The sequence below is a fragment of the Balearica regulorum genome, chromosome 25, assembly GCF_011004875.1.
Source record: "Balearica regulorum gibbericeps isolate bBalReg1 chromosome 25, bBalReg1.pri, whole genome shotgun sequence".
Taxonomy (NCBI): domain Eukaryota; kingdom Metazoa; phylum Chordata; class Aves; order Gruiformes; family Gruidae; genus Balearica; species Balearica regulorum.
This window is the reverse complement of record NC_046208.1, coordinates 1,539,217-1,567,022: the sequence shown is the minus strand read 5'-3', so window position 1 is coordinate 1,567,022 and position 27,806 is coordinate 1,539,217. Positions and strand designations below refer to the sequence as shown.

The following is a 27,806-nucleotide window of genomic DNA, read 5'->3' as shown; positions in this document are numbered from 1 at the left end:
TCGCTTTACCCTGTCAGATTTTCAGGGCAAGCACAGGCTCTAAGAAATCGCGTTACAGAGAAGGGAAAGTGGGGGTCCCAGCTAACAGCATCCCAAAAGTACAGAGGGACTGTGGAGCGGAGGCAGGAACACATCACAGCGTTCTGGAGTCTGTGCAGCTTCCCACGACCTCGCTGTCCTCTCTTCTCCCTCTGCAGATCTGCTGTGCACGTGCACAGTCTCGGAGCCTAGAAAAACCCTCTGTGCCACGGGGTTCAGGCTTCTCCTCTCTTAAATTCGTGGAGGCATTTCAGCTGTATTTCTAGCGATTTGACTGTCAGTTTTAATAAACAGATTAAACAAACGGGCACGTGCCAGCCACCCTTAAAGCCTCTCGCTTGCTCGAACAGTTGGCAGATTTGAATATTGGGCGATGAATTTAAGTGAAGCATTTCTGCTGATTTATTAAGCCCAGTTGCTTATGAACTGGCTGGGCTGGAGCAGCAGGCAGGGCAGAGGGGGAAGGTGCAGGCAGGGCAGGCGGCAGCGTGGGGGATGCGAGGGCTCCTGCAGCCGCGGCTGGTGCTCTCGGATGCTTTGCCCTTTGCGGACGGACTGTGCAGCTCAGTTCCCCCGCAATCAGTTACAAGTGACAATGCAAACCTGCAGGGACCCCCGGTGATGGATCCCCATCGTCTGCAGAGACTGGGACTGGTTTTACTGGTTTGTGGGAGGCCGTGGGAAGCGCTGTGCCCCCTGTTACAGCTTCTCTGCACCCTGCTCCGAGTGAGAGTTGGTATTTGGGGAGGGGTGATGCCAGGGGAAGGGATTCAAGGTTAAAGCCAGCAAGGAGATGGTGTGTCAGGATTCCATAAAAATAGCTCGGGGATTTCACCCGAAGGTGATGAAGCCTGTCTAGCTCATTCTGCATACCCTGAGGTATTTAAAAGGTGGCAAACACGAGTCCTCCGAGATTGAGATGGATGGTCAAGCCCGCTGGCAAAGAGGACTGAAGAGGGAGGTGACTGGGAGAAGCGGGTCGGGATGGGGTAAGAGCTCATCTATACTAATGAAGAACTTAATGTGCCGCCTCCTCGTGAGGATTGCAGCTTGTTTCCTTTTCAATCAAAACAAGACTTAAATTTCTTGTTTATCTTTTGCAGTACATTCATAAATTGTTATCTGAGATTTCTTTTGAATAATTTATAGACAGCGCAAATCACATTAAGCAGTAATCACCTGTTTGCTAGGAAACGGCGTAAGGAGCAGGGGATACCAAGTTTAAGCAAGACTGGGGTTACAGAAAGTGTCTTGCGGAGCCCACGGGAGCCTTCCCGGGCACTGTAAATGTGGATTTCTGGCCAAAGGCACGTTATTGCTCCTTGATGCACAAGTGAGAAGCAGCCAAAAGCTCCTGGAATTCCTTCAATGGGCCTGGAGATCTCGTTTAATGAAACAAGTGACCAAAACCAGAAGTACGTACGTTGTGACCCTCTTGAAGCACTGTGTGCATCTCTTTAGCTCAGGCAAGAGCAGAGGAGTCTGTAATAACCTGCCCGGCAGTATGAATGATAACAATTCTCCTGGGAATTTTTTTTTTTTGATGGCTCCTAAATTCTGGGTCCTTACATCCTTCTCCTACTGCTTGTGCAAGTGGGCTGATGCTAAAGGTTTCCCCCAAACCCTCCTGCAGCCGTTAGGTGTTGTATACGGGTTACCCTCTGCCCAGCCTGGACCCGCCATGTGCAGCGCAGCATCCCAGCTTCCAGAAATTGTCTTCACCGCTTCCAAACCAGGCTTCGGGTCCCAGCCTGTTCACTATGCTTCTCTCGTCTGAACCCATTTATAGGCAAAATTACACTATTCCAGAGTGCAGCTGCAATAACTTTTCCAGCATTGCCTTGGGTGCCACATTTACTTAGCAAGCTTAAAAAAAATACCCTGTCAGGCTGAGCTAGAAGTGCAGCTTTTCTTTCAGACTAGGTATTTTGGTGGTTCTCAGCACAAACATGAAGAAACCCCAATCCGATGGCTTTCAGGGTAAAGTCTGTTCCGTATTTCTCATTGTCTCAGCACTGTCTGGTGATTCACTGCAGCTCGTTGGGAGCAGCAGTGGTGTGGATGGATTGTACCGTGAAGTCAAGGGCACAGATTTCCAGCTTGAAACCAGGGCTAACTTTGAAAAGATTTCTCCAATTCAGGAATTTTAGGCAGAAATTGATTAAACAGCCTGGAGAGACAAACAGCAAACAACATAGGCAGGGATTTGAGCGGAGCGTTTATCCTGCCCTCCTGCTCCGGGAGGTGGTCAGCCCTCCTTAGGCCAGCCCTAGCAGACATGTCCCGTGTGCTCCTAAAAGCCTGCGCTGGCTCCCCCTCACCGGCTGATCTGTATTTAGCGAGGGGACAAGGGACGGTGTCTGGAGCTGGCCGTGGAAGCTGCAGGGCTGGCAGAGAGGACCCACGGGGCCCCCACAGCCGAGAGCAGCATCGCCCGCGCGCAAGGATGCTGCCAGTCAATACTCATTAGCAGGGAGATTGTTATTGCCCTCTCCTTAGACGCCAAATTCTTGCCCAAACAATCCAGTTATATTTAAATTGCTTTAAAACCATTAGAGATAATCAATTCGCATTAAAGATCTGCAATTCTCGGCAATCAATTTGCTTGTCTGTCTGCAAAGTTTTCCTGGTTTCAGGAAGTTCCCCGGAACCGGTGGGTGGTTTATGGGGTGAAAGAGGTTGGTGTCGTTGGTCCCAGTCCCCTGGCGAGGGGCTCCTCACCCACTGGGTGAGCCCTGGGCAGCTGCCAGAGGATGGGTGAGGGGTGACGGCAATGACCGCTGCTTGGCCAAAAGGGGAGGAAAAAAAGGAAAAAACCCAGAAAAGGTGGAAGTCGAAGGAGGAGCTGTTGTGCTCTGAATGTTTGCAAGAGGAAAAGAGGGGAGAACTGACTTATCCATCCAGCAGGTAGGGATATGAGGGAAAAAAAATCAAATTGATCAAAAAATTAAATATTCATAGGACATTATTCATTAAGATTCATCTTGCCAAGTGGGTGAAATGAGGCAAGGGAAGAAATTAGCTTGCTTGAGAGTGTCAAAGTGATTATGTGATTAAATTGCAATTTATAATTTCTCCTTCAAAAATGTTACTCCTTGATTTGTGTTTCTGGCCCCCCTCTATTTTTTCTTGAAGTCTCCCATTATGTGTGTATGATCAGTAAACGCGTAGGGCTCATCCTGAAGAAAAGCCTGCAGGTATCATCTGCGCGCACTTGTGCGGGGCCGGCAGACCCGTGTCCCTAACGCACGTCCTCTGCCGGCTTTTCCTCGGATTTATTTTTCCACCGTTTTGGTATTTGCTTCTCTAACCCTCCCCAGTGCCAGGGCGGCTGCAGCTCAGCCCCTTCCATACGCGCAAACCTTCAGCACGGTCCAGACGTGCTCAGGGAAAAACTTGTTCTAATATTTCATTCTCATTTAAAGAACTCAGCCTCTTGTTGTTGTTGTTGTGTCTAACCTAGGAAGGGGAGCTATTTCTTTTTTGCTGCCCAATAAAGATTTAGTGGCGTATGTTGGCTGCTTGAAAAAATACAATATTAATTCATGGCTTGTTTATGAACAGCACAAGGCTTGCACAGGTTAATTAGTTGAGGCAGGCTTTTCTTCAAGTGAATGAGCAGGCATGGGGTTTATAGCTCTGTCACACAGTTTATTTGTTCACTTTCTGTTTTATTTGGAAATACACTTACACAACAATAAATAAAATCAACCATGACAAGGCTTATGTCTGCGGCAAACATTTAAGCCCTGCCAAAGTAGTAATCTGCAGAATGCTTGCAGTTATCAGCCCCGCAGGAGCTGGGGGTGTCTGCTAACCGCTGCGAGAGGTGCTTGGGGGAGACGGGGAAAGGAGGTGAGAAACGAGCGTGCGGCGCGGGCTGCAGGGACGCCAGCAAGACGCATCGCCTGCTGCTCGGAGGGAGAGGAACCCGCATCCCCGACCCGTCTCTGCGGGCTCTGCCCCGTACCGCTGAAGCCGGTTAATCTTTGCTAACAGCCACCCTTCTCTGATCAAACATTATTAGTGGATAGATGGGCCACTTTGCTCTGAGGAGATGGAAAAAAAGAGTTAACCTTGGCTATTAAGCCACACATCCAGCTCACGATGAAATTAAACACTTCACTCGCAGGGCAAACATCCGAGCGAGAGCTGGAGCACCCTGACGGAGGGAGCTGCAGGGAGAGATGGTAGAAGGGAGGTAGAGGGGACTGGAGAGCTCCATCCCCACGGATGCTGCAGGGCTCAGGGTAGCTGCTTGCCTAAAAGAAACAGATGCAAAGGGGTATAAAATATCAAATATTTCCAATGAGATGCAAGGCTCCTGAAAGTCTGCAAATCTCTTGTACAATGGCTGCTCCCGAATCAGCCGTCCTGAGAGAAGATGTGCTGGTCAGACCCTGCCTTCCTGAACCGGGGGTCCGAGCCATCTCTGCAGCGAAGGCTGGACTGACGTGCAGGCGTTTCAAACCAAACACCAGACCGCAGAAAGAGCAGAAAACCCTGCTGTGGGTGAGCAGCGTTATCCCTGCCTGCTGCAGAGCCTGGGGTAGCTGCTGAATTGCAGGGTGCAGAGGGGACGGGCTGGAGGAAGGAGCACTTCTGCAGGAGCAGCTGGATGTCGAGAGGAGCACTGCTCACCCACAGCACCACTTCCTTACCCCTGGTTAACAGCGTTGCTTGTGTAATTGCTGTTCCTTTAATCATTATACTGAGTCCCAAGAGCATCCTTCATTTATTGCCAAGCCACTGGCAGAGGAATGGGTTTTTCTGAAGGATTCTGCCCCCTAATCCAAAAACACGTGCCGCTGACCTTCCACGGTCACCGTTGTAAGAGCTGTGTTGCCTGCTAACCCAAATGCCGCGTTCTTGGGTTGGAAGAATGACAGAGCTTTGTCTGAGCCAACGCAGCGTGCAAATGTACACGCTGGTGTCCCACACCTAGAATAAGGGTGCGACCAGCGAGCTGGAAAGGAGGAGTAACTCCAGCAGTGCTGGGGGGCTGGTGTTGCTTGTAGGGCATCTTCTTGGCCGTCACAGAGGTGTCAGGGTCTTCTGTTGCCTTTCTCCTTCTCTTAACGTTTCCCCGTCTGCAGGGACAGCACAGCGAGCTGTGGCACGGGGAAGATGGTTGAGGATCAGCCTGGGTTGGGGATGTCTGGGGTCGATGCCCTGTGTCATTTTTGGGGACAGCACGTAGCTCGTTTACCCCTTGCTTCCCCTGAAGCAAAGCCACAGCAGAAAGGGCAGGTAATGGAGAGAGGGAGGGGAATAGCCTGATGTATCTCTGGATCTGAAAGCAGAACCGTCCCCAGGTCCCCAGCGTGGAAACCCAACAAGAATATCTAATAAAGCACAGGTTTGGGCTGATAAAGTTAGAGGTAGAACATTGGAAAGACACTGAGCTCAAGGAAAACTCAGCCCGATTAAACTGCTTTAAATCAGTTTACTTGGTTGTTTCTGCTTCACTTGCAAGACATCGTTATAATTACTTGGCATTGGCAAGCCATTACTCAGAGGTTCTGGGCCAGGGTAGCAGAAGACATGATTGTCTCATAAACCTAATGAGCCATATTGATTACCGGAGGATAAGGACTGAGCTATAAACAGCCCATATTCTTTATTTGTCTAGTTGTTAGATCTGTATTTGCAGCCTGGACTTGACAGTGAGTTATGCGGGGATGCTGGGTGCCGTTACATTACTTCTCACGTAAAGCACAGTGAAGCGTTTGCATCCCCTTCCCTTGCAACCAAAATCAATAATGGATGGAAAGTGAATTTGGACCCTGCTTTGAATGCTCTCTCCATCTAAGAGGATGCTGGCGGGAAGTACAGCCCGATGCGTTCGTGGGCAGTTTAGGAGTTATGACACTTCTGAAGTCATCTGCAAGGTCCATCACCAGATGGTTCTGCCGGCCTCTGCCCGTTCAAGGAGAAGGTGTTTGTGTCGTGCGTGTTGTGAAGCCGGGGCTAACCCCTTCCCGGCTGGCTCCCCTGCTCTTCCCCCGAAGTCCCGAGTGATGGGAACAGCTCAGGGCAGCTCTCGTGCTGCGGTCACTGCCGGACGGTGACTTTCGGAGCCGGCGGGCATCGCTGCACAGCACGCCACGGCCACCTTATTTTCTCATTGGTACTTTCGACCGCAATAGGATTTTGTTTTTAATTTTCCTTGCTCTGATGAATCCATCAAACCTTAAGAACATTCCACTCCATCCGCATTCAGGGTTTGATCAGGACTTTTTCCCTCTTCCCCTGGCAGTTGTTAGAGCCATGCCAGCCCATGCTGGAGGGTGCTGGTCAGGGCTGCCGCGGCTGGCTGGGAGAAGCCGAGCACAGTGATCCCTGCAAAACCAGGACAGATGCATTTTTCATTCCACATCCAGCACATTTCTGCCTCTCTGCTGTGAAGGAGGTACGCTACATTTGGTGGTGCTGGAAATTACTTTTTTCTAAGCTCACCGAATGGAGATGGAAAGGCATTCGCTCTTCGTTGCTAGGCCTGTGCAGGGGCAGGAAAATGGCAAAAGCATCTCTCCAGTACCTACAGCCTCTTCTTCCCCACGTTCAAGAACCCCCTGTTTCTGTAGGGGTTATTTGGCGGGGGGGCAGAAGGGGTGCAGCAGGGCTCCTCCTCTACTCAGACCCCCGGAGCAGGACGGTGCCCTCAGCCCGAGGGGACCTGCCCACCTCCCGGGATCGGTTTTCTGGCATGAGACATGTGGCTCCGGTGAAGCCGTATTCATCTGTCACCCTCGGATTCCCACCTCTGCAGCTGCACAAAACTCCCAGTCCCTCCTAACGCCCCAGCTCCTCGCAAGCGGGAGGTTTTTTCTGTAGAGCTTTTGCCAACCATCTACTCAAGAGATATTTGTTGTGTTTTTCTCCATGAAATCAAGGGGGGGGGGGGGGGGGAACTTCTGGAAATCTTCTGTATTTTCTGTCTGTGCTACACTGGTTGCCTACCTTGAACTCCAAGGGGCCCGTGGCATGACTTTGTCTTGTGTGGTCCAGGAACGATGCTGGTGATCAGCAAAGCGTGCAGGAGCTCTCCCATGCACCACAGCATTCCCAGCTGGATAATGGCTCTACCATCCCCGCTCTTCCCACAGCTCTTTTGCAATTGGGAATGACTCTGAACTGCAAAATTTGGACCTTACTCTGCATTTTGTACCTTCAAATGAGCGACCTTTGATGTTGTGTTGTTTAATTACTCGTGTAATGGGAGCGCTTTGCTGCCCCAGATAGTAACGGGGGCACTTGGGGGGGGGGTGGGGGGGGTGTCCTTACCCGGAGGACCCTGCAGTCCCCGATGGAGGTGGGACCCTCGGGGTTAGAGCTGGGGTGGCCTTGGCGCATTGCTCCTTGCCGAATCCTGGGCTTTGGTGGTGCCGAGAGGAACAGCATCGGTTTGGATGCTCGAGGGACACAAACCAGCCGCAAAGCGCCGAGCTCAGCCTGGCCAGCGGCACAGGGCTGGTCCTCGCCCCGGTCCCTGGGGACGTGCTTAGGAATGCTAGTCGCACAAAACAGTTGAAATGAGGCAGTAGGAAATTAAATATGCTTATTAGAGCTAAAAATAGCAGCTCTGTTCTTTGGTGATGCATGAAAAAAGCCCCTTGTACCAGAAAAATACTTTGGGCCTCTGCCAGGCAACAGACGCAAGAACCCTTTTGCTGCCTCGCCGGGGGAGCTGGTGGCACTGCCTCTGAACCTCGAGGGTCTATTTTTAGCAGCGGATCAATGTAGGCTTTTCTGCCCGCGAAGGAAAAGGCAGGCTGTCCAGCCAGCGTGGCAGGTGTGAAGAAGCCTGCATTAAATATTAATCCGTGTTAGACAAAGAGCCACTTCATCTCTGTCACTCAGGTGACGCAGATGGAAAATCCACGCGGGCTCTCGAGGGGGGACGGGGACGGGCTCGGTGCGGCGGGGGTACGCGCGGCACCTCGCTGACCTGGCAGCAATGGGGCTCTGCCGCCTTCGAGGAGTTCTCCCTCCCGCAGCGAGCGATAAGCCTCGAGCTTCCGTGAGTCGCGCTGGTTGATGGGTCCGTGGATGAGGTGACGCGTGGCGGGAGATGGCATACGCTCGAGCTGGGCGTGGGGTGCTGCTTTGAACCTGCTGTTTGAGGAGCTCAGTCCTCCGGATATTAATTAACCGTAGCAATGGCCTTTTTCTCACACTGCCTCTACTGTCCACCAATAGTACCATCCTCATACTTGATGTGGGGAAACTGAGGCAGACGGGGATGACGCGTCTCTTCCGTGCCCTCCAAAGAGTAGCAGAGCCAGTGTTATCCTAGTTACCGAATCCAGTCATGGACTACTCATTGCTCCTAAAGACTTGTGTCATTCAAACAAGCTGCAAAGCTGCTCTTTTCCCAATAGCTGCTTTGTCAGACACAGCTCTGAATCCCATTTCTGCCTGTGTGAGAGGGAGCTGAACCGTTGGCAGAGCAAACCAGCTCCATCCCCCTGGGCAGAAGGTGCAATGCTGCACCCCTGTGGGAACTGGCAGCCTTGGACATCAAACCTGGGATATCTCTGGGTGGACGTACATGAGCTTTCTGTGACCTACAGCATCCCCATCTATGTCTACATGTGGCCCAGGCACAAAAAGAGGGGTGGGGAAAAAAAAGGGGGGGTCCTGGGCAGGCATTGTATGAGACTTCTTTCTCAAACCCCGGGAAGTGGTGGTGGTGCAATTCCCTGTGGCAAGGAACGGAGAGAGCAGAGATTTCTCCAGCTTGCAGGGATCCTGGAGTTGTATTTTGTAGATAACAAGCAGTCAGCATTGTCGCTTCTCGCAGGCAGGTTAATCCTCTAAACTTGAAAAGTGTTTCATCTGGAAGTAGGTATATTTGATCATATGAGGGGGAAAAAAATTAAATGGGAGCCCCACGCGAATAGGAAATTATGCAAATCACCTTATATATTAGACTGATAAAGTTTGTGGTTGCTATTTCAACTCACGTTGCCTGAATGCAAATTCTAAAGTAATCTGCTAAATGTGAGCAAGCCTGACATGCATGATGATACCAGGCCGGTCCCTCTGTACTGTAGGGACGAAGCATCGCTCTCCACACGAGCGTCGGGCTTTTCGCAGAGATGCCGATGTCTATCGAGCAGCCTCCGCACCCCCTGACATCCTTCTTCCTGCTGAGCAAATTGTCATTTTGGAGACCACAAAGCCGAGCCTGGAGAGTAACTCCTTTCATCCAACAAAGCAGAAACGGTGCAGCCATCGATGACAGCACCTTTCCATTCAGATTTCTGAATTTCTTCCTTTGCTCCGGGCTGATGGGGAGCACGGACCTTGCACGGAGACAGAGCCTGCGAGCTCTGTCCGTGGGGGTGCTGACCGTGCCTGGGGCTGCAGGGAAGTCGTAGCAGCTCTGGGCACCGACCGGTGTGTGAACAATACGGTATTCAACCGGTACTCACCCAGGCCGGGTTTGCACCAGCAAAGGGCTCCGGATCCCGTCTCGGGTCGCAGGGACGGCTGGTGGGCAGCGGGACACGGAGAGCCTCCCGCAGACCCTCCAAACCCCCGGTGGGAGCTCAGAGCTCTCTGGTCACCTTGGGGCAGCGTGTGGCCTCTGCTCCACGAAAGAGAACAAGCGAGGAGCATCGCTTCCAAAACTAATCACCCGTTAGCAATATGAAGGATCTTGACTGGAGAGCACCGCGGCTTCCCTCTGTGCTGGGTGGGGCAAAAATCCCCATTAGCTGCTGTTAGCTCAGATCCCTCCAATATTATTCATATTATAACAATATTATACATATTATAACAATATTATACAACCTTTTGGACATTTTCCTTAACTGTCCCCCTTCTCTCTGCCTGGGAGGGGAGAGCTGTTCCGCACCGGCGGGGCAGAGTTTGCACACTGGTTCACACGGACCGTTGGCTCGACAGCAGCCCTTAAATTTACTTACGTTTGCTTTATGGAAATTTGTCCTCCGAGTTCCCTTTTGCACCGGTGGTTTTTCAGGATGGTCTTTCACATGGCTGCAGCAGAGCTGCCAGAATAATTCTGCGTGCATGCTAGCAAGCCCGGGGACTTTCGGCCCCGAATTCGCAAAGACTCCGAGATGCAGGCGGGCTGGCTTGGAATTAATAGGGGTGGCCACACAAGTGTCCTCTCGTTATTAAACTGAATGAGTCATTTTTTTCAATAAACTATTACATGTGGTAGAGAAAGGGTTTCCTGGGTAATAAAAACTCAGCTGTGTTTTCTCAGCAGATGTAATAAAATGAGAACTGGACCAAATTCTGGAGCAACCTCCAAGATGCAATCCATCACCCAAAGAGCTCGAAGAGGCTCGAGCTCCCTGTTGCACGGCAGCGTCTGATGCTGTAGTTGCTTCCCCACGAACCAGCTATTTCCTGAAGCAGCTAAGAGGGCTCCAGCCTGACTCCTCTCATGCTGATTTAATACTACTGTGACTTTGCTGACTCGCAGGGTAATTTATGCTTTCTGGGAAAAGAATATGCATTTAATGAGAGAGTTTTAAACCTTGCAGCTACCAGATTGAAACAGTGACCCCCTGTCTTTCCTAGGTGTTTCTCACGCGTACCTGTAATGCATTAGCCCATTCCCCGCGGTGTTCGTATTTAAACAAGGACTTGCTCTTGTGCTCCATCTCCTGCGCTGACATCTCGCTGGAGCCATCCAGCTGCACCTCTGCTCCTCCATCTGTAGAAGGAAAGTAATCTTCACCAGCCACCGTATTAATTTTTTAAGATCTGAAGAGTAAGAAATATTCTTGAATGTCTGGCCCTGCCGCTTCCTTCTGCCTTTGTGTTATTAAATATGTTGGGGAGGAAATATCGGCCTTGGGTTTTAGTGCTGCCCAGACCTTGTTTGGGTTAGTTTGTTTTCAGAAATATTATTTTCCTCCCCCTGCCGCCACTGCCGTTGTGAAAACAGCAAGTGCCTGAGAGGGGAAAACTAACCACGCTCCTGGTGTTTGACACGATCGCTTATCTGCATTTTAATCTCTTTGCGGAGCGCGCACGTGGAAGGGCCCTTGATTTCCCTCCCGCTCTCCGCAGTGACTGTGCCCTTCTGCGTTACGCTCGCAGGGTCTCATTTCCGAACGGGACGTGGGTGACCGCGCCAGCCCGCGCTGCTGATGGGTGACGAGCTGATACAGCCCGGGGCTCGAGGAGCAGGGACGGGCACGCCAAGAGCGGTGCTTTGACAACCGCAGTGTGCTGGGTCAGCAGCCCCCACCCCACCCGCGGAAGCGGGTGACGTTTCCCACCCCACGCAGCTCGCGCTCGCTGTTATCGTCGCTTATTGATAGTGTTTAGGTCTGAGGCTCCTCGCAGCCTGGCACAGCTTGGTGACGTCCCTGCAAAGAGGGGAGGCTGCAGCGGCTCGGTGGTCCTCAGCACGTCAATCCCAGCAGCGGTACTGGGGATGGGGGGGTTGCTGCCAGTAAAACTGTCCATTTTCAAACGCAAACTGCTGAGCTGCTGCCCCACGCTCCCGCGTAGGGCGTACGTCCACCTGAGCTCGTCTCTGGGGGAAGCAGCGTCTCTGGTTAACGGATGAGAGGTTTGACGAGCGCACAACCAATTTGTGAGGAGCAGAACAAGAGGCTGCAGCGTTAAAAAGCATCTGTCCGTTACGGCACATCCATCGCACCGTGGCTTCCCGCGGGCAAAGATGCATCCCACCCCTGGCAGCACCTGGGAGGTGGCCAGTGCCAGGGAGGGCTGGTGGCCAGACCCTCCAGCTGCGCTTTGGGCTGGTGGGACTCTGCTCCCGGCTCAGGTGCTGGCTCAGCCCTGGGCCCGGCCGGGATGTGCAGAAGCGCTGGGAGGGGGCCGGGGCATCCGGGTGAGCCAGGCACAAGGATGTGGGGACCCCGGCCGTCGGCAGGAGGGGAAGGCAGCGTGCGGCTGCCTGGGCTGGGGGCATCGCTCCAAGGTCAGATGAAGAGCGAGGGTTGCAGATTATCTATATTGGCAATTTAAGAATAAATTGCTGCTGGAATCTTTCCTCGCAAAAGCCAGAGCATGTGAATGTCAAAGGCTTCTGAAAGTCAATAACCAGAGACACGTCTGCTCGAGGCCTTCCCTGGAAACGGGGGGTGAGAGATGTCAGATGAGCAGCTCTGATCTCACTCCTCCACGCTCGTGTCGAAATAACCCCTCGTTGCCTCTCATCCGCGGGAGCCCACGCCAGCAGGCTCCAGGACAGCCTCCGTAAAAAAAAACACCAAAAAAACCCCGCCTGTGGAAATCTGCTGCTTGTTTTCTGCCCTGTTGAAATGCTGAGTGCGAGGGGAGAGTCAAATCTTTTCTCCCTGAGCAGGAGCCTCCAAACGGCCGGTCCGGCTGCAGGTGAAACGCCGTCGGCAACATTGCTTTACCTGCTCCCGCCTTCGCTTATCCTGCGGTGCTGGGGACGGTGCACGGCCCCTTCCCGTGCTGGTCGGGATGCTGAGGGGGGGTAAGCTGGGGGACCTGGGTGCCCCTGCCGGCTGCCCTCGTGCTGGGTTATGCTACGAAAGCGCTTGAACAGAGTAAACATGTAATTAGTAAATGTTATCAGAGTGTTACATCTGTGAGCGGCACATAGCAGAAATCGTGCTTATAAGCAGCCTCCAGGACTCTGTGCACTACGGTTTAATCGGGTATGAAATCACATTGATCTCATAGCTGCCGTCCATAAGTTATTTGTAAGTGAAGTCCTAATACAGACTGGTGCTCTTATTATTACTCCTGACTTGCCTCATTGCCCGTGGCCTTTAAAATGTTCCTTTCACATCTTCCTTCTCTTCTTCCCTTCCCCCTTCACCAGCTCAGAACTAATCAAAGCAGGACCCGTGCCCTCGGTGACTCCTGCTCCTCTGTCAGAGCCGCATTAGCGCTGGCTGACGTCTGTCACGTTCCTCGGAAAAACAGGAATCTGAGGCTCTCGGGATAAGAAATTTGCCTGGCACGTTAAATGGCTCAGAAATGCCCCGTCTTTGCTTTAACCTCTCTGGCCGGAGTCTCAGGGAAGTGTTGTCTCAGTCCCACAGTGCCCTGTGGGATGCTGCTGAGAAACGTTCCGAAAATCCTTCCAGGTGGAAGTAAAGTTTCTTTACGTTCTTCCACGCTCTCGCCTTTTCACAAGACTCACAAGAGTTTCACGAGAGCTGCGCTGCGGCCGAAGTTGCAGCTTTACAACGAAACGGCTCAGGACGAGGGGGCTGGTGGCAGCGGACGCGGGGCTGCGTCCCCGCTCTGCCGTCGTCCTCTCTGCGCTCCGAGGTGCACGCAGCCGCTCCGTAACTCAGGCCAAGGTCTGCTTTGTTGCAGGATATAGTTGTTGCGTACGTATGTTAATGTTGCTCGTCAGTCGGCATATAAATTCGATCGGTAGCAATCTATTGCTTGCCCTGCCTGCGCTGGCCTGGAGTTAGGCTGGAGGGCGCGCTGAGAGCGTCGGGGGTTTCTTATTCTCAGCATTTTTGCACGCCTTGGCTTTGAGAGGGGGCTGCAAATTTTGAGGCGGTTTGCTGCCTCCCAGGCTGTGGGTCTGCTGAACCTCCTCTGCCTCTCGCTCCCAACCCCCAGCAGCTCTGCGTGTCAGCAGCACTTCACAGATGAGAGGAAACCACCTTCGCGGCACAGTCATCCTCGGTTTAAGTAGCCACTAGTGAATTAACCCGGAATTTCTGGCCGTAGTGTAATTTTCCCCGTTTGGGGGAAGGAGGAGGAGTTGAGCACGGCAGCAGCTGGTCACGAGAGGCTGCCGGAGGATGGATGCTGCGGAGCACCGGCTCGCTGTTTTCTTTCTGCCCCATTGATCCCCATTAGGAAAGTCCTCGGTGCGGTGCTGCCTGCTGAGAGAAACCCTCCTCAGCACATTAACGTCACAGCAAAGCTGGCACGCGAATAACCGACAAAAGCCAAGAAATGCGGAGTCGGAGGGAGGATTTTTCTGGCAGACTTAGTGTGGAGAGCTCAGAAACGCAGAGGCTAGGGATGAGGCAAGGGCCAAATTTCTGCGGGCAGGGGACGCTCCATAAACGTGCAAGTGGATAATCTGGATAATGTGACGCTGGGATCCGAGAGTCGGGACGGGAGCAGCTTTGGGAAGCCTGGAGTCCCAGCTTCGCCTGGGCTGCGGCAGGAATTTGGAGCTGAGCAAGATCCTGTGCCTTGCAGATGGCTGTGCACAGCACCAGCCCGCACGGAGAAGGAGCAGAAAGGCCCCAGCCCGTTGTGCTCTTGCAAAGCTGGATCCAGCCTCTTCCCAGCAGCATTCCCCGTCCCGTGACGGTGCTTTCCCAAGGACTTGGGTAGGGGAGGCTTGGAAAAACTGGTTTCTGGAAGGAGCCAGAGGAAAATCTACATCTTGTGAGCTCGGTTTGCAAAGTCCCGCATGTGAGGTCTTCAGAAAGAGGGAAATACCTGGCTCCCAGGGCAAGTCTGGGATTACAGCGCTCTTGCTGCTGAGAGGAGAGGTCCGAATCCTGAATTTATCTCTTGTGGAGATGCAGTGAGGTGGTTTTTAAAGACATATTTAAAGTCAGGCCACATATATCATTAAGGATGTGGGATTTTAAGAAGCTTTATTATTAATTAACATTTACATTACAGTAATGCCTAGGGAACCCTAAATGAAATCAGGGTCCCATTATGCTAGGGCTGAACAAACGTGCAGTGCGGTCCCTGCACCAAGAGCTCACAAACCAGACGGACAGAACAGGCAAAGGAGGCAAACTGAGCCAGAGACAAGCAGCGCGACCGACTTTGGGGCAAGTCCTCAGTAGCTGTCCCGAGTGAAACGTTGCCATGTCCTCTGCGACAGCGCTTACGGTTTCCTCTGTTAATTCTTCCTTATCGATCACCCTGTGCATTGGAAAGCATCAGCTGTCCTTCCGTTAGTGACCTGCCCCGTGGAAGGTGCAGGTGGTCACACGTGGCACCGAGGTGGCTGTCCTGGGCTGGCTCCTCTGCGGCGGGACGTGGGCCCGTGCCCTTCCTCACCATCAGCGTGAACGGCACCAGGCGGTGCAGGATCCCTGGGTATGAATGCCACTGAAACATGAGGTTACCGCTGTAGGCACCAGCTCTTCCTCCCCTCGTCTTGAGGAAAAAAACAACAGCGAAGCATGGAAACTACTGGCTGCTGTCCTGCAACGAAAACGCACCTCTGCAGCTGCATTGCTGTGGAGCAGTGAAATGTGAGCAGTTCCTATCCCAGGGGTTATTTTATCTGGTTGTGTTTCTGCATAAACCAAGACTTAGCATTGGCATCTTGAGTTTTTCTGTTTTTTTTTTCCCTTCAGTGACAGATCCATCACATTTTGCAAGCTGTCTGTAGGAGCATTTTCTGTTTCCCAGAGGAAGTAAGATGGAGTGCAGAGCCCTCCCCATGCTCCTACAGGGCAAGGAGCCCAGCGCCCCGAGCCATCTCCTGCCCTGGAGAGGCTCCCTCCTTTCCAAAGAAGCAGAGTTCTCCCTGAGGGTGCTGAGTTCCTACAGCACCCAGCGTTTCAGACAATACCCATAAAATTAAAGCTGTTTTGTATGGACTTCCTCTATACCCTGTGATGCAGCGTAACTTCTCATTTTTGCATCCTTGCTAGCTGACTGCACGCTCTGTCTGTTACGTTAACCGTAAGACATACGGAGGGCGAAGCGCTTCCCTGTATTCCCCAAATCCAGCTCTTCGCGCCGCCGATTCCACCGCCGGCAGTGTTTCGGTAGGTGAGCTGCGTGCTTCAGCAGGTTCCTTTTCTAGAAACTTTTCTGCTCTGTGATCCCCGTGCGGTGCTCGTGAAAGGCAAAGCCTTTCCCCCCAGGCCGGTGCCCGAGAGCTCCTTGCGCGTGGGTCTCACCCGAGCCAGGGGCCAGAGACGTGGGAGGAACGAGAGGGGATGCTGCCCACCAGCGCTGCAGCCCGCGGCCTCGCCGAGCGCTGCAGAGCCCCGTGATGGGCTCCTCCACCCCATCCTGCTCTTGGGATTCAGAAACTCCGCAGTCCAGGGCCAAACCTCCGTTTCTGTGAATTTTGCTCCTCCGTAGCAAAGTCCGAAGCTGAACAAACCTGTCCGTTCGGCGAAAGCTGTTTGCTCCCCGTGAGCGGAGCTGGCAGCGCTCTCCACGTAGCGGGGCACCAACTGGCTGAGTTTTTGAGTTAATTACTTCCTTTTGAATGTTTGTGTGTTTGGTTTAGCGCCGTTAGGAGTACTGTGCTGTAGCACGATTAATCAGGTGTCAGGGTGCTTATAGCCCATGTATAGGCATCTTTTATTAACTGCTCTTTAAGTTGAGATGGCTTTGCTCATTACAAGGGGTCCGACCAAGCCTCCCCATCCCAAATCTCCAAGCTGTGCGGTGAGGCTGGGAGAGCTAACCCTGCATGTGAATGTTGCAGAGAGAGGTTTTTTCCTCCTATTTTAAATGCAGGAGGAGATGCTCCAAGGCTTCAGACAGTAATGTAAAATAATAAATGAGTTTCCATGAGGGAGAAATAAAACAAAACTAACTGGCTTGCAGGCGCAGCTCGGCTCAGCTCACCCCGGCTGCTCCAGACGCAGCAGCGGTGCAGGTCCCCCCCGTCCGGGGCTGGTGCCGCTGCCACGGGGTGCGACGTGCTCCTCGGTGGGGGCGAATGTGGGGTGCAGGGCTGTGCCGGGCAAGCGGGGTGCCTGACAGCCAGCAAACACAGCCCAAACCAAGAGCGTTTCCAGATGTATCCCAGATGAAAATCCAGGCTGGGTCCTTACCCCAGGGAGCATCCGTCTGTGAAGGATGAATGGTGCAACGCCCTGAAAGGTTACCTCGGCTCTTAATTGCTGAAAACCACTTTGGATAGAACACTTATAAAGAAGTTAATGAGTGCTCATCCCAGCTAGACAGTGCCCCAGTGCTGCACCGGTCCTGGGGGGTTTGCAGGGCCCTTGTGTAAAGACCGTGGGCCCCCAGCACATGCGGCGGGTTATTTTCTCATCATAAGCCTCTCAATTAAAGAGGAGGAAAAAATCATTGTGATTGCAATGTCCAGTTGTCAAATACAGTCAGCCTGGAAATCAATCCAATAAAAATGGAAAGCAGGGTGCTGGGGGCAGGGAGACTGGCAGAGGCAGGGAAAAGGGCTTGCTTGGAGACTTTAATTAAAATGCCGTAAGAGGTTTTCGGGATACACAGCAGCTCTTCCTATGCTGATGAAGAGATAAAAGCATCTCGGTAAACGCTGACACACTCTGGAAACATTTTACTGTTCCCAGGACAGTTGGGAGATGCTGTTTGCAGAATCCTCCTTGGGGTTGGTTACATTTGCGTTCAATGTTTTAGCACAGCTTTCCCAGGGAGGCGAAGCCGCAGCATCCCCGTGCCCCGCAGCATCCCCGTGCTCCGCAGCATCCCCGTGCCCTGCAGCCTCCGCGTGGGAAGGAGCTGTGGCAATTGCAGGACGTGGAACCTGGGGTAGGCTGGGGGCAGTTTGGAACTGGGAATATAGGGAAAAAAAAAAAAAAAAAAGACAGATACCTTGGCAAGGTCTCCAGATCCTCTCGTTAAAGGTGAGCTGGAGCCTGGTTTGGGTTGGTGTGTGCTTAAGCGGGCAGAGCTCGCTAGCTGCAAAACCACAGCGATCGTTCCGTCCGTGACTCAGAAGAAGCCAACCAGGGTGTGCTCTGGAAAAAGCAATTGGTGAACTAAGTCTGTTTACTCATTAAGCTCAGCTCTGTTCCTCACTGAGATTACACAGTCTGAGAGCTCTGGTGCTTAGCTGGAGAAGCTGTTGATATATCAAGTTACCTTTAGAAATTTCACTGGAAAATATGAACGCGTTTTCTTGGTACTTGAGCAAATGTACTCATGCATGCTCAAATTGTTACTGTCCAGCTACCGGGACTAGAAAAATGATATTAAATAGTTCCAAAACCTCCTCCATACAAAGCAGGTTTGCAGTGATTTAAAAGTTATAATAAATAGATTTTTTTTATATATATATATATGCCTGAGGTGTTTCTCCCCTGACAGATGGTGAAGGCAGGTAGTTGGGACACAGGAGAACTACAGCCTGGGAGTAATGGCAAGAACGGGTGTCACGCAGAAATATATTGCTCAAAACCTAACTAGGTTTAAAAAATACTCAAATTAAAAATAAGCTGAAAAAGAGAGGAGACCATGTTCATTATCTGAAGTAACTAACATCAATGTTCCAGGGTCCCACTCAGCAAGGCAACACTCTGCAAAACAGAAAGATTTTTTTTTTTTTTCCCCCCCAGATTACTCAGTAAAGTTAGAAAATACAGATGTGAATAACCTGTAAATACTGCATCTGTCCTGCAGGTTCTTTCTTATGCTAATAAAATCCTCTGTTCTGGGTAACAAAGCAGCAATTGCTGTGTGAAAGCAAACAGAACTTGCTCCGTTTTGCATCATTCAGGAGATAATAAATACATACGCGAACCGCCACACTTCAAACTGCGCACCTTAAAAGTATGATTTTCATCTAGGTGTAGAAATTGTCTAATGAAGCACGCCTAATTTTGGAACTGGTTATTTTTAGTGTATCTCATGGAGTAGGTCTGTCATCACTAGCACAGCTGCTCGGCGGTGCAGGAGGCTGCTCGTTGCCGTTCAGCTGGTTTAATGGCAGGGCTCTTCGCTTAGGTCCTGTTCTGTATTTGAACCCTGCCATGAAAGTCTCCTCTGGGCAGAGCCAGGCATCGCCTAATCTCAGCGGTAGGCGGGGTGTCTGTCCGAGACCCAGTTACGCTCCATCAGCCAACTCCGCCGCTCCTGAAGCAAGCGGTGGAAGGGACATGCCCCAGTCTAGCTTGGAAAAAATGTGGTTTGTCCACATATGAGACAGTTTCTTCGTGATGCAACGCCCTTCCAAAGCACGAAGGACACGAGCTCTGTGACCGCCCTGTGCGTGATCCTGCTTTTGCTGAAACCCCAGGGAACGTTGGTATCGGAGCAGAGGGAGGTCTTCTGTCGGCCATCCGAGGCAGAAGAAAAAATGAATGTCGTGGAAGCGAAGCAAAAGGAGGTTGTGGGACCAGACCAAGATGTCATCTGTAGTCTGATGCTGTTGCGTTAGGCATCCCATGGTTTCCTCCTGCTTTCGTGTCTTGGGGAGAAGTGAAGTGCCTCCAGCCTGGCCCAGCAGCCTCCCATGTCATTGGGTTTCACAGCCCCCTTCCCAGGCAAGCTGCTGGAAACCCCCAGACCTGTGCCCTGACTCTGTCCGTGCAAAAAGTGCTCCCTGGCCGATGCTGCGACCGTCACGCTGGGAAAACCTGCAACGGTGCTGGACCCCTACAAGGGAGAGAAAATCCTGTAGCAGAAGATGCTCTTGCACTCTACGTTGGCTTTACTGGCCTCGAGCACGTGCCTTGTACCATTGGTCTGAAAAGTGTTATTTTTGGAGAAATGGCTCAGAAATTGCTATGTTGGACACAACCGTGCTGTTATCTTTCCAGAGAAGGAAGTTTATCTTCTGCGAGAAAAACACATCTATTCAACAAACTGTGCGGAGTTTAAGTTGTAATAATAGACTGGTGGTAAAACATGTAATTTGCCTTCATCTAATCAAGAAACCAGGACAGAGTTAAAGCAATTTTATTTTTTTTTTTTTTTTACCCGCTGCCAGTTGGAAAAAATTGGAGCTTATTCTGTATTGTTTTGGCCTGAAAATAGGATGCAGAACCCTTCTGCAAATACCATCAGCAATCAGCTTCTGCATCTAACTGTGCTCTGGGTAAGCTATGAGTTTTGCATGTAAGCTGAAGGACTTGCATCTCACACGCTGTATGTGATATCAGTCACACCTTAGAGAAAAGCTCTGGTTGAATTAGAAAAGAGGCAGAGAAGGGCAAAAATAGAGATAAGGTGTATGGAAAGACTTCTGTATGAAGAGAGCCTATCTAGATTACGACTCTTCAGCTTGCAAAGGAGATGCCGGACAAGGGAGATACAACAGAAGCGTACACGAAGCTTCAATATTCACAAACTGCGATTCAGAAAGGCTCTCCAGAAAATCGCAATCTGGTATGGTCACCCCTAACCCTAGCTAATTGAAAGTATTTTGATTACAACAGGAAGAAACTTTCTGGAAGTCTGGTATGGCCAAGGAACTGATGCTCATAAGTCGGTTTTACCTTTTGGAATAATTTGATTTAAGAAATGCCTTTCACATCAACTGAAAGTAAACGAGGACCGCTGAAGAATTCTCTCCTCCCGGCTCTGTCCCTGTGCAGAACATCCGGATTCCTTCCGTTAGGACAACCTGCTTCTAGACCGCGGCTCCTGTCACCTCTTGCAAGCTGCTGTGTCAGTTTACTGTCACCGCTGGCTAACAAGCGTCTTCTGGATATAATGCGATTTTTTAAATTTCTTTTTCTTGTGCAGTCCCTTGGCATAATGTTCCATCCTAGTCCCGGGATTTCTGTAAGAGCCAACCCTGATGGATGAGCTCCAGCATTTCCCAAGCAGAAGGCTGCAGTCGCCAGGACAGCCTGGCGTGGGAGCGCTGCCCGAGGACCCAGAGCTGCTGCGAGCTCTGACAGCCAGGACTAACGGACACCGCTGCTGGCCGTGAGGATCTGTGAGAACCACACAGCTCCTGGTCTTCCCCCTCCTTTCCGCTTAGAGGGATGATTAGAAAACACCAGCCTTTGGTCAGCCCAGGGACAATTTGTCCTTCCCAGTTCTTGTCCTGGTTTTCAAGCTTCTCTCCTCTCTGCTCTCCCGACTGCAGAGGCACAGAAATCAATCAGGGTCCCAGGGCTTTGGCAAGCAATCGTCCGTCAGAGAAAGCAATTTCCCAACGCACGGAGCGTAGGGTAATTCAAAGAAAGCGAGACCATGGGCTGTGCTGTTAGGTGAGGGTCATTTCCAAGTATATTTCTGTTTTCTACTTCTTTTACGCCCTGGTCTGGTAAGAACAGTATTATGTGCTTTGCAGAAAGAGCCCAGCATGGTAAATGAGGTGGCAAACAAACTCCTGCTTCTTATCAAAGCATTCAATCACTGTCGGGAAAGTCATCCGCTAAACCAGCAGCTCCTGGAGCGCTTTTTTCCTGGCAAATTGCAAAAGGAGGTCAGGAGAGCAAAGTGACATTTCTTCTTGCTGCCTGCTGTAAATAATATTTTAGGTGCAGCGAGAAGCTCCCTGCCCAGGCTGGCCTGGCTGGCCTCATCCGCAGGATGGAGTCCAAGGCCACGTGCTCAGAAGCAAAGGATGCTCGGACAGACCCTGCGCTGCCCCGCTGCCACCCCCCCCCAGCCTGCCCTTCCGCTCCCCGCGCAGGGACGGTGAGTCTGCGTGAACCCGGGGATGGATAAATGCTCGTGGAGAGAAAGAGGAATTATCTGGAGAGATTAGAAAGCCTGGGATGGTTCCTGGGCTGGGCTGTGACGGGACTGGGCGAGGACTTCGGCGGCCAGGTTTATGTGAGCTAGCACGTGCGGTGCAAAGCTGGGGGCGAACAAGGCGTTACTGGAGACATAACGACCGGTCTGTTCAGCTGCAGAATTACATGAATGCAGGCAGTGTCGTGAGGGGTCTCTATATTTAAATGTAAATATGTACGCATAAATATGTATGATATAACGTATAAAGAAGCAAATTTTATTTCCTTTTGGTTTAAAGTATGTATCTCCAGCAGGTACTTCCATTTATCAGAAATACCGACAAAATTTCTTTTAGTTTTTTTCAAAGAAAAAAATTAGTTATTAGATCAAAGTTGCATGAAGGATGCACCAAAAGCAGTCATTTGGTACCAACGAAGAATCGCCTTCCCAAATGAGAAATCTCCCTCTTGTGTCATAAAAAAGACATTTCTATATTACCTTTGGAGAAGCGATGGCTGTTAAATCTTACATAATGTAACATAAGCCTTTCTGAAGTGCTGAGAAAGCCAATTCAGATGGAGCTAGAGTGCCAAGGAACGAAAAGGAAACACTTAGCAATTGAAGTTGCAAATTGCTTGATTGGGAAAAGGGTTTTCCAAACATCCTTTGAACTGGAGCTGCTTCTCAGCTGCTCTAATACGCTCTCTCCAGCACTTCGCATCCTTCCTTGAAAGGCAGAACACTTGAGAGACGTAAGCAGCGACAGCCCGACTTCGCAGGCAGGGAAACCTTGGCTGAGAGTCTCCTTCCCACTGAGCCAAGCGGCTTTTCCCACAAGGTCGTAACGGAGGCTGGGAGCAGCACCGAGATCTCCCGTGCGGGTTTTATGACGTTTGTACTAATGGCAGGTGCCTGCGGTGAGGGCTGGGAATCGGCAGCCTAACTCCGGCACGGCGTGGAGGATGAGGGCTGGGCATCAGCAGCTTAACCCCGGCATGGCGTGGAGGATGAGGGCTGGGCATCAGCAGCCTAAAACTCCGGCACGGCGTGGAGGATGAGGGCTGGGCATCAGCAGCCTAAAACTCCGGCACGGCGTGGAGGATGAGGGCTGGGCATCGGCAGCTTAACCCCGGCACGGCGTGGAGACTGAGGGCTGGGCATCGGCAGCTTAACCCCGGCACGGCGTGGAGGATGCTCCCCACGTCCCCGTGGTCTGGCCTGACTCCAGGGATGGCCAGTCCATGTGAATTGGGGATGCCGGTCTGGCAGCACTTGGACTGAGACCTCCTCCGTGATGAGCCGCCGAGCAGCCGCCAGACACAACCAGAGGGCCAGGGGCTGGATCCAGGGCTCCCGCGGCCCGTCGTTCCTCACCGAGAGAGCCAATGCCGGTCAAAGGACTTTCTGGTGCCGAGGAAGGGCTCGTGCTGGTAATTTGGGCACTGCTGTGTTCCCAAGAGAGGGCATTTGCTCAAGGCATAATGCTGAAAAGATTTTCCCTTTTTTGCACGCTTACTTTGGAAGACTGAGGCTTTGTTTGCTTATGTACCATATATTTTTATGAAATACTTTGTTCCCGTTTCCCTTAGGTATAATTGGATTTTTCTCAATAAGCAACAAAATAAAAAAGGAATTTATAGCATCTTTTCGGCATTCACTTGTTTAAAAACAAACAATACCCCGACACTTAAAATCAAGGGTGCATTTTTAAAAGTAAGGCAAAGCAGTAACTTCTACTTTAAAAAGCCCTACAAGTTTTATGAAGCTATTTTACATGGCTCCAGAGTTTCAGGAGAGAAGAAAAAAACACTCAGTCAAAAACAGAATATATTTTTATAGCGGCAAAATTTCTAGAATGAGACTATAGATCTTCTGCTAATATGGGGAGCCTTCAGAAATACACACCCACATGCCAGCACAAACAACACACGGCTATAGAGATGAATGTCATACAATATTTAAAAAGAAAAAATATATAACTCCCAAGGAGGCAGGGCTGGCTCTTTTCCCAGATGGATTCTCGTTCTGACAGCGTCACAAACATGACAGATGTGCTTCTTTCTAATTGTTTGTATTTGTGGTTTATCTCTCTTGCCGGTGTGATACTTCAGGAGAAATCTCCTCTCTCCTACCATTGTGTTCCCTCCTCTGCGGTGTTTGAAGCTTTTTTTGGTTGTTAATGGTCTCCAGCGAGGCACGAGCCTGCACCGCGCTGGCTGAGGGTGGCTGCACCCCCCGGCCCGGTTCCTCCTTTGGGGTCCCCGCAGAGCCGAGACCCCCGCTCCCAGCCCTCGGTCCCACGGGACCCCCGCCAGCCCGCAGCACCCCCTCCCCCCCCGCACCTCTTAAGAGCCGCTCGCTCTTATCTGTGGCTCGTGTCACACGCTATAAACAGACAGAGGCAACCCAGAACCACCTGCACATCCTTGTGCTTACCCTGCTGTATGCACAGGTACTGCAGTGATTTGTATCTGCCCTCACCTTGGCACTCCTCTGCTGTTTCCTCACATCAGAAATCCTCGCTGCACGCACTCTCGGGCAGGTACCTCATTTTTCTGCCCGTATCTGACACAGCTGGCACTCAGCTGCATGCTAAAAATAATAAACAAAAAGAAGGTGGCCAAACAGCCTGGAGAGAGATGTCTTCCAGACCTGAAAAGCCACCTCCTCCTCCTGTGCAGCTGATTTATTTCCCCCCAAACGCAGACCAGCAGGTAACCAAATATATTTTTTCTGCATGGGCATATGGGCTTTGCTAAGAAATGTTTTTTTTCTCTCTTCTGTACTAATTGGCTGGGTCTCAAGGCTGCAGTTGTTCAGTTTGCCCTCCCTGAGACCACCTAGGACGTTTAGGACTCTCAGTCCCTTCAGATGTTTGCTCTTCAGCTGCGCTGGCTTCATCAAATGTCCTCACCAACCCCCAGAACAGAGAAGCTTTTGGGGCCAGATGTTCCCTGATGTAACTCATGCATCTGTGACCTTTACGTGCTCGATTCATCGCCAGGCAGTCATCGGCCTCATGCAAAGCTCTTTCCGCACAAAGGTCTCCTTTCTCCTGCGTTCCCAAGAGCAAGACTGGGCAGCGAGAGGAATGTTTGCAGCAGACGAGGAATGACCAGCTAGCAGACGTTATCACCCAGATAATCCACGCCAACCTGGAAACACAACTCCTCCCTTGTTGTTTTCAGATGCAAACATAAATAACGTTTTCCTTACATTTTTGCGGTATTTGGGAAAACGGTTCTGGAACGAGCAAAGCTCCGGTGGAGCCTCCTCCCGCCGCCGCCCCCGCCGTGCAGCGAGCGCCGCGGACACGGGGGGGAGCTGCAGCCCCGCCAACGGGGAGGCGGCTCCCAAACCATCCATCCCCCCCACCCGCGTGTTTCGGTCGCGGGGTTCCCGGCCGGCCTGCTGCCCCTTGGCCGCGCTGCCCGGAGCTGCCCGGGGCTGCCAAGGCGCACCGGTGTCCACCGCCGGCCGGAGCCGCGCTCGCCTCGGGGTGCGTTTGGTTCCCGTTCGTAAAGCCAATGCCAAAGTGCCCCGTATCAGAACGGGTGTGCATCCAGTGACACGCAAGCGTGAACCCCCGCTTGGCCGTAACCACGCCATACGGCTCTCGGTCTCTACCCACTTTTCTCCCTAAAGCTTTTTTTTTTTTTCCCCAGGGAGCTGAGACGCTCTGCCAGTTTACAGCCTAGATCTCCCTGGCAGGCTCCACGTCCCGCGCTCGCAGGATGTGATGGGCTAAATCAGCTTTTGTTTTGTCCGACTTCCTTCGCTTGTGGCACTCCACTAGCCCCCTTCCCCTTTTCTCCAACTGCAGCCAGCGAGCGGCCGTCCCGCAGCGGCAGGTCCCCCTCTGCCAGCAGCCATCCCTTCCCCCGGGGCTGCCTGGCCTTCTCGGAGCATCCCCCTCCTCCTACACCCTCCCCAGCCCATCCTTGCTCTTCCGAGGGCTTCACCCAGCACCGTCACTTCTCCGGTGGGGTGGAAAACCGTGCGTAAGAAGGAAAGAAAAGCCTGTGAGCAGGAACCTAGATATGAGCTGCTACTGCTTTTCATGTACGTGATGAAAGGATGTCTCCCCTAAAACCACATTCCAAGGATAAAAGAAGAGACAACAGGTGAAAAGCAGAGAGCCAGGAGCAGCGGGGTAAGAGAAAGGTAATGACAATTAGAGGTCTTAATGGACAAGCTGCCTGGCAGTGCCACAAGGGCACTTACAGCCCCAGAGGTAACCCACACGCTTTTCTTGTCCCCTGGGCTCAGAGATTGCCAGACCAGAGGCACTGAAAAAGTTCCAGTATTTATCGAGGCTGGGAATTAATGCTCAGACAACCCTGTCTAGACAAAACCCTCTTCCTCTGAACATACTAGACAAGAGACTGCAATGGCTAGAGGTGGGGTTTATTGCTGGCCTTGTCACCCTGGAAAGCCCTGTCTCTATGTGACACCACTTTTTGCAGTGGATTCATTAATTCCTACTTCAGAAACCGCTGGTTTCACGGCGCACGTCACCATCCGACAGCGCGGGCCCTGCGCTGCAGCGGCGTGCGAGCCCAGCGACTCCTGACGGCGGGCACGGCCATTAAAAAGTGTTTGCAGCCCTTCGGAACCGGGCACGTTAGCAATGCTGAACACATCGCGTAGGAAGGTCAGAGTCGGCGCGATTCGCCACGTTCCCCACAGAAGGGGTTAGCTCTCGTTTTGGCTGTGGTGCCGGCTTAGCAGAGTGCTGGGTAAGCAGCTCCGGCAGCGAAAAATCCTGCTGCCCTCAACAGCATCAGCAGCCCCGCTCCGGCCGAGGCACCCGCCGGCCACGTTCCCTCCAGCACCGGTCGCCGACGTATTTTGGGCTCTCTCCTCAGCCGGCAGCAGGTAAATAAACCTAAACGTGCCAGGCTTTCCAGGACACCCCCGGGCCTCGCTCGGCGAGGGATGCTGTGACAGGCCTAGGCGTACCCGCGCCCTGGGGAGCCACGCTGCAAACCAGCGGGCAGTGAGGTGCTGCTTCGCGGACAAAACGTGTCTCTCACAAAACGCCGCAGGCAAAGCGCCGGTCCCCAGAGCGGGGCCGAGCTGAGGCCGGGGCGTCGTGAGGGGAGCAGGCCGGCCCTGTGAGGGGAGCAGGCCGGGGCGTCGTGAGGGGAGCAGGCCGGCCCTGTGAGGGGAGCAGGCCGGCCCTGTGAGGGGAGCAGGCCCGCCCCGGGCCGGCGGAGAGGCACCGCCCCCCTCCCATCTCCGGGCTCCGCGGGGCTCCCGCTCGCTGGGCTGCCCGGGGCGGCCGCACTCGCCGGGGATTCGCAGCCGCTCCCCGCCGGGCTCTGGGCGAGGGACGACCCCCGGGACGACCCCCGGGACGGCGCCGTGGGGCGGGGCTGGGGTGGTGGCATCGGATCCCGCCCACGGCGGCCCCGCCCTGCCCGCCCGCGGCGGAAGTGACGCGCCAATCACGGCCGCCCGCTCACTCCGCCGCCGCCGCCACAAACAAAAGGGATTTTCAGCCGTTGCCCCGCCCTCTTGGCCCCGGTTCCGCCGTCTGATTGGCTGTCGCCGCCGCCACCGGCCGGCCCATGTTCCCGCCCCGCCTTCCCCGCCGTGGATTGGGCCGCGGGCGTGCCCGGTGGTGGCTCTGATTGGCGGCCTCGCCATCCCTCAGCAGGCGGGCGCGAAGGGGCGGGGCAGCTGGATGGGGAGCGGAGCGGCGCGGTAGTGGCGGCGGCGGCGGCGGCACGGGCCAGGTCGGTGGGACGGGGGGCGCGGTCCTCGGTCCCTGGCGCGGTGGCGGCGGGAACCTCACTCTGTGCGGCTGGGCCCGGTCTGACCCGGCCCGGCCTGGCGCTGCCCCTACGGGTGGGCCCCGGCAGGTGCGGGGCGGCCCGGCTGGCGGGGGCTGAGAGGGGCGGTGGTGGGGCCGAGCCCAGCCCAGCCCTGCTGCGGGCGGGGGCGGCCGGAAGCCGGCGGGAGTGTTACAGGGGGGAGCGTTACCGGGGGGCGCGGAGGTTGTGGAGCCCGGGGGGCGTTACCGGGAGCTCGGGCCGTCGCTGCCCGGGGCCGGGCCGGGCCTGGCGGGTGGGCGCGAAACGGCGGAGTCGGTTGCTGCCCCCGAGCCCGCCCCCGTCCCCGCGGCTTTGCCTCGCAGCGGCCCCGGCCGCCGAAGGAGGTCGGGGGGCCGCGCCGCCCCTGCTGCGGCCCGGCTGCTGCCGCGGGCTCCGGTGCGGTGTTTCCCTTTGTTCGGCGCGGCCGTACCGGCCCCTGGCAGCCCGGGAATCCCCGGCCGAGCCACCCCGGTGCCCCCCCGCCGGCGTGCTCGGGGAGCCGGTACCCGGGTAGCGACCGGGCAGCGCCTTCTCCCCAGCTCCGTGTGTGAACCCCCGGGCTGACGGGAGCTCCATCCCCCCGCGGTGACCCCGGCGTTTGCTCCGTCCCTGGGCACGAACGTGCTC

At 53.3% G+C, this 27,806-nt stretch overlaps 1 protein-coding gene across 2 annotated transcripts in view; it reads left to right on the top strand.

The window, feature by feature from the left end:
- Nucleotides 1–3,915: 3,915 nt before the first annotated feature.
- Nucleotides 3,916–27,806, top strand: part of CTTNBP2NL (CTTNBP2 N-terminal like) — a 46,482-nt gene continuing 22,591 nt past the window's right edge. Inside the window, exon 1 of one of the 2 annotated variants that reach the window (XM_075775999.1) lies at nt 3,916–3,920. The gene's annotated coding sequence lies outside the window, so the exon portion shown is untranslated. Of the gene's footprint in view, nt 3,921–26,996; nt 27,102–27,806 lie in introns of those variants that run through there. The other variant, XM_075775998.1, reaches the window with a different exon arrangement.